At 40.3% G+C, this 7,166-nt stretch overlaps 1 protein-coding gene across 2 annotated transcripts in view; it reads right to left on the reverse strand.

The window, feature by feature from the left end:
• Window positions 1-6,188, reverse strand: part of LOC115166785 (leucine-rich repeat-containing protein 4C-like) — a 48,813-nt gene extending 42,625 nt beyond the window's left edge. Inside the window, exon 1 of one of the 2 annotated variants that reach the window (XM_029720575.1) lies at window positions 4,967-6,188. The gene's annotated coding sequence lies outside the window, so the exon portion shown is untranslated. Of the gene's footprint in view, window positions 1-4,370; window positions 4,632-4,966 lie in introns of those variants that run through there. The other variant, XM_029720576.1, reaches the window with a different exon arrangement.
• Between the last annotated feature and the right edge of the window lie 978 nt (window positions 6,189-7,166).

Here is a 7,166-nt window from a genome sequence, read left to right on the forward strand (position 1 = left end):
CCATTACAATAACAGGGGAGATTAGCATTTTATATCATATCCACCAAGACATGCTAACCTCCCCTCCATTACAATAACAGGGGAGGTTAGCATTTTATATCATACCCCCAAGACATGCTAACCTCTCACCATTACAATAACAGGGGAGGTTAGTATTTTATATCATACCCCCAAGACATGCTAACCTCTCACCATTACAATAATAGGGGAGATTAGCATTTTATATCATACCCCCAAGACATGCTACCCTCCCCCCCATTACAATAACAGGGGAGGTTAGTATTTTATATCATATCCACCAAGACATGCCAACCTCTCACCATTACAATTACAGGGGAGGTTAGTATTTTATGTGTCATATTGTATCATCCAAAGTGGTGGAGTACAGAGCCAAAACAACAACAAATGTGTGACTGTCCCAATAGTTTTGGAGCTCACTGTATTTCATATGATTAGTGATTAATTTTAAGGTAAAAAACAACAACCCAGCTCTCATTTTAAAGTCAACCCTGTTCTGTAAACTGAACTCTCATTTTAATATGGTGAAACTATTCCTTTTTAAATATTTTTTCCTGAGAAATATTGAACATCTAATAATCAAACCATAGTGTAAAACCTGGTGAGCACCATTTTCTGGTGGAAAACTGAATGGGTCGAGCATAACACAGCAGCCCTATTACTCAGACATAACACAGCAGCCCTATTACTCAGACATAACACAGCAGCCCTATTACTCAGACATAACACAGCAGCCCTATTACTCAGACATAACACAGCAGCCCTATTACTCAGACAGACAGGCAACAAAAAATCTAAAATGTCTTTCTTTTTTTGTTACAAGCTTCCATTCACCCTGTCACAAGGGGATTTATGGCTGATTTAAGATGAAATCGTCAACTCTGTTACGGTCAACCCTGTTACTATATTTGGCACTTAATAGGCACTTACTATAGTCCTTTTTATTTAACCTCTTGAGACAGGGGAAATAGTTCTTTAACATTAAAAAAGGATATGCCCCTTTTTTTCAATTTTTGCCTAAAATAACATACCCAAATCTAACTGCCTGTATTGCAGGCCCTGAAGCAAGGATATGCATATTTTTGGTACCATTTGAAAGGCAACACTTTGAAGTTTGTGGAAATGTAAAATGGATGTAGGAGAATATAACACAATAGATCTGGTGAAAGATAATACAAAGAGAAAACCAAACGTTCTTTTGTATTTTTTGTTGTACCATCATCTTTGAAATTCAAGAGAAAGGCCATAATGTATTATTCCAGCCCAGGTGCAATTTAGATTTCGGTCACTAGATGGCAGCAGTGTATGTGCAACGTGTTAGACTGATCCAATGAACCATTGCAATTATTTTCAAAATGTTGTATCAAGACTGCCCAAATGTGCCTAGTTTGTTTATTAATAACTTTTCATGTTGAAAATTGTGCACTCTCCTCAAACAATAACATGGTATTCTTTCACTGTAATACTACTGTAAATTGGACAGTGCAGTTCGATTAACAACAATTTAAGCTTTCTGCCAATATCAGATATGTCTATGTCCTAGGAAATGTTCTTGTTACTTACAACCTTATGCTAATCGCATTAGCCTATGTTAGCTCAACCGTCCTGTGGAATGGATACCGATCCCGAAGAAGTTAAGGACAGAATTAATTAATTTTTTTGGACAGAATTTTAAAATTAAGTGAAAACAAATCTAAATAAAGAATCTCAAAGGCATGGACTACAGTAGAAGTATGAGACAGTGTTTGACTACAGTAGAAGTATGAGGCAGTATATCGACTAGAGTAGAAGCATGAGGCAATGCATCGACTACAGTAGAATATGAGGCAGTGTATCAACTACAGTAGAATATGAGGCAGTGTATAAACTACAGTAGAATATGAGGCAGTGTATAAACTACAGTAGAATATGCGGCAGTGTATCAACTACAGTAGAATATGAGGCCGTGTATCAACTACAGTAGAATATGAGGCAGTGTATAAACTACAGTAGAATATGAGGCAGTGTATCAACTACAGTAGAATATGAGGCCGTGTATCAACTACAGTAGAATATGAGGCAGTGTATAAACTACAGTAGAATATGAGGCAGTGTATCAACTACAGTAGAATATGAGGCAGTGTATCAACTACAGTAGAATATGAGGCCGTGTATCAACTACAGTAAAAGTATGAGGTAGTGTATGGACTACAGTAGAAGTATGAGGCAGTGTATCGACTACAGTAGAACATGAGGCAGTGTATCAACTACAGTGGAAGTATGAGGCAGTGTATAAACTACAGTAGAAGTATGAGGCAGTGTATGGACTACAGTAGAAGTATGAGTCAATGTATCAACTACAGTAGAATATGAGGCAGTGTATGGACTACATTTGAAGTATGAGGCAGTGTATGGACTACAGTAGAAGTATGAGGCAGTGTATCGACTACATTTGAAGTATGAGGCAGTGTATGGACTACAGTAGAAGTATGAGGCAGTGTACTGACTACAGTAGAAGTATGAGGCAGTGGAGGCCCATGTGTTTACTTCCTCTTAGTTCAACTTCTCAGTACGAATGAGACATATCATGGTCATATTGTACTTAGTGCATATATTTTTCTAAACAGCATGCAGTATTGTTAGTACAATACTGTAAAAATACCTTTAGTAAACTGTATGTAATAGTTACATTCTGACACAGCCCCCCCCCCCCAGTGTGAATTTAGCCCCCCCAGTGTGAATTTACCCCCCCAATTGTAATCTACAGTATTTTCCACTGAACAATGCTGACCAAGATCTTCACAAGCCTCCACTGGAGGACACTGATGTTAGCCCAATGTTTATGAATGACCTTTAAGAGAAAGTTCATCCTTTCAATAACAAATGAATGGGGAAGATTGGCACCACGTTATTAGATGGTATCAATCTTTCTGACTCATATAGGATTGAGGCTTGGACATTTCTCTAAATGAATATCATGTGATCTAGACCACAGACGGTGTGGAATACCAACTCAGCTCGACATGAGAACGCTTTTGAGATATGAGAACATCACACAACATTTATATGAACTTCTATGTCATCCAAACCAAACTCTTGGCAAGTCATTCAAGCCAGACCAAGATACTTCATATATTTGAAGATGCTTTAGGCCAGAAGTCAGTGAGAGTCTCAGACTGTGATCTAAGTCGATAAATCAAGGCATTAGGCTGTGAAATGTAACATTGTATTGATTCCATGCTCACAGGACCCAACAGACGTGTCACTTCACACCATGAGTGCAATCTGCTTCCATGATTTGCACTGCTAAACATATTCAGTGCTATGGCATAGTAACAGTCAGTTTCAGGTTGAAGTAATTCAAGCAGAAGACCAAACAGCTTACATCATAGTGATTAGTTAAACATGACTAATTTAAAGTGGTATATTACGCATATAGCAGACATGCCATTATTGAAAGAAATATAAATGGGATTTAAGGTAATGTGTGCCTTTGGCAAAACATGATAGGCGTTTCCAATTTCCAGCGTAAGCCAAAAAGTAAATATAATTCTTCTTGAGCTGCTGGTCTGTTGGCAAATGGTGAATATGCAACAACATGTGAAGAGATAATATACTTCATGCATATTTGAATGAGTGTTCTGAAGAACCAATGTTTACAGTGAGAAACCGTTGAAATTAAAGTGCATGCCAATTGAAACATTCATGTTTTCTCAATGCACAGTTGCCTTAAAACCTGCTAATGAACATGGCCTACAGGTTAATGGTTATTTATAATGGAGAAACTTACATGAACACAGTATTACTATCTAAAGAAATGTGCTTTCATGTTCTGGGAAATATGCTTTCATGCTCGTGTAAATCTATATAGGAGGCCTAACAAGGGTACCGCCCTCCAGTAGCCTAACGCGGGTAGTATTTCCAGCACCAGCTTCCAATGGACAGCTTCCATCAACACGTAACTGTATTAACTCACCCAAGCGTGACGCCCCGTTGAGGCACCGCAGCTATAATATAACACCCACTATTTAGAATCTGAATCAGCACCAAATGACATAACTCCTGGTTGGACATCATGCTCCTTCTGGTCAACATTGCTCGAGAATCCGATTGGGTGAAATCAACACTAATGCACCTCCATCACATTCCATTAACAGCTGTGCCACCGGAAGACCACTGGGGTTGAGACACAAGCAGTTTCATGTGGGCTGACACTCCGCTCCAGTCAATTGCTTTGAACGTCATAAATATCACGGTGGATTTAACATGCACAGATACAGAGTTAGTGGTTAAAAGCTAACTGGGGGGCCTAGTCAGTTGAGAAATATTACTCAAAACATCCCAAATCTAAGAAACCCTATTGTAGAACTCACCTGAAGAATTTGGTGAGTCAATCTGGTGGCCCCGGTGCTGAAAATGTGTCATTACTAAGCGGCATAACGAACCACACCTGAGCTGAATATGAATGACCATATGACGTATTCTAGCAACATTGGTATAATGGCCATACAGAGATTTACAGAATCCCGAATCTACCTAAACACACTGTCTCACCAAACGGTCTAGGCCATACCCCCATCATTAAATAAATAAAGCCTATTATTACGTATATATTTATCTAACCACTTACTATGTCTCCTTCGGACTCTCTCTCTCTCTCTCCCCCCCTCTCTCTCTCTCTCTCTTAAACACACATGCACATATACACACATGCAAGCGCGCGAGCGAGAAAGAGAGAGCTTCACATGGTTTAATTATGTCTGTAAAAAAATGTGAATTAACATCAACTATTGTACATGTAGCCTAAAGCGACATTATAGCGACATTAGTCTATAGCGGAAAACGATGTCGTGTTGAACACCCAAATGACCACCCTGTCGTGTAGAGTAGCCGAGATGGATAAGAAAGATTAAAGTGCCTAACTTAATGCAGATATAAGAGGTGAATATATCAAATAAAACATACTTACGCATTTTCTCGAAGATATGAGATTGTGCTCAAAATCAAGCAAAAAAATCAAACACACCAAGGGCCAAGGTATCCGATTGGATTGGCTGTAAGACCGATGCACAATTCTCACCCATGTGAAAGGATTCGAGGCAACCACACGTAGTCTACATCGGCAGCAGCAGAATCAAAAACGTAAGAAAACGAACCTCGAACGCAATAATTTTTTTTACAAATGATCAAAAAGAGGTGCATGAAATTGGGATGAATCCACCATTCCTGTGGCCACAGTGGAGAAAACCCGCGGGGTGCCGGTAGCTTTTGACTTTGTATTCCGATGGGGGGAAATGCTGCCGAGTTTGTGAGAGAGCGATAAGTCTGGGGCTATTTCTACATATAGCCTTTTCCTGTGGAACTGAACGTGGTGCCCTATATAGGATTTCTCAGTGACATTATTCTTGAGCGCACACAGTTAATGCCATAAACCGAGATTGAAATGAACTATCCACATTTCGATTGATGTTCATCCCTTATTGGCGCAGTTCTCTGATAGCCTACTGGAGGATTTGCAGAGGTATAATGTCAGTTAGCATAAAGGGTCACATGTCCAGGCAATATTCCCGAACATGATCGATGTAGCAAGCGTAAAATCAAAAAAATGTATAAGTATATGCATGGATGCAGTCGAGGTGTGTACATACATGTCTCAAAAGGACGCAGACATTCTTATTCGAAGGTTCTGATCCAGATTCGTCCAACAACCACCAAATGCATCCATAGCCAATCCATCAACTTGATTCCCTGGGAAATAACGCAGAGCCTAATACGCAAACCAATGGCATATGAGCGCGCGGAATGTAGCCTATATGCGCTCTGTAATGACTAAATATCCACCAGAAGCTGGTTTTGGATGCAGTCCGGTAGGCTACCTATTTAACATAAGCGTAACTATTGATAATAATTTTTGCGTTGTCAGGGGGATTTGTGGAATCCGTGAAATATCAGCACCATCAATATTCCGTGTGTTCCATATCCACCGGGGAGCCACTGTGTTCTAATCGCTCTTGCGCTTGCTGCAGTCCATGGCTGGAATAGGGAGGAATTCATTAGACTGCATGGTCCGAGCTCAGCGATGTAAAAATCTGCTACACGCTGAATACTACTGCCGTGTGTGCGGTAGGCTATAGACTGCAACCTCTCTAGTATTCACCAACAATCCACTGTCTCATTCTACCGATCTTCCATTTGGGTTACATCTCTCTGAACTCATTCATTATTGACTGATCAATAGCATTAACACATAAAGGCCAGAGGGAATGGTGTGTGTGTGTGTGTGTGCGTGCGTGTGTGTGTGTGTGTGTGTGTGTGTGTGTGTGTGTGTGTGTGTGTGTGTGTGTGTGTGTGTGTGTGTGTTTACTTGATGAGGCAGGGTTGCCACCTACAGGCGTTTGCTCCTCTCAATTCAACTATTGACATTAATCAGTCATTTCACAGGGTGTCCTGCCTAATCAAAATGATACACTTCAGTAGTCTTTAAATCACCTGCATCTGCACCTTTTACATTATAGGTCATTGCATTTTCTGTGACTTACAAGGATGTCTGAGCATGTAACAAGACGTCCGATTCCGGTGTGACCTCAGGCAAGTGGCACTTTGTGAGAAGCTTCATAGAAATGAGACGGCAATGACAGTAGGCTGTTTGGCTGGATGTATTGTGTAGCGTTGAGTGGATCTAGTAGAGGCCAGAGCCATACTTAGAATACATGTAATGCTCTGGTCTAGGCCACATGCCATTCAACATATAAAACAGCCCTACATTGTTACTAGAAACCATTTGGTGCTCATCGTTGCAGTGAAAATGTATCATCGTAACCTGACACAAACACATAGACAAACAGGCGCAGGCGCGGGCACACGCACACGCGTTCAGGCGATTCAGCACCGACTGAAAAGAACAGCGACAGAATGTGAATTTCGAAATTCAGCCCGCAAGACAGTGGACAGCGACTGTTTTAGGCGCAGCCAGTCGAAGCCTAGAAGTCGAATGATATATATGCTTGTGCTTTGCTTTTAGTGTTTTGTGTAATTGATGTCTATATAGGTATTTATAGTGTAATGGTTGTTTATTGATGTGTTGATGCAGGGCTCATGGTTAGATGGTTAGATTAAAATACATGAAAGGGTTGGTAATCTTACAGAAGGCCTAGTTATGGGAATAACAG

The sequence above is a fragment of the Salmo trutta genome, chromosome 29 (assembly GCF_901001165.1).
Source record: "Salmo trutta chromosome 29, fSalTru1.1, whole genome shotgun sequence".
NCBI lineage: Eukaryota > Metazoa > Chordata > Actinopteri > Salmoniformes > Salmonidae > Salmo > Salmo trutta.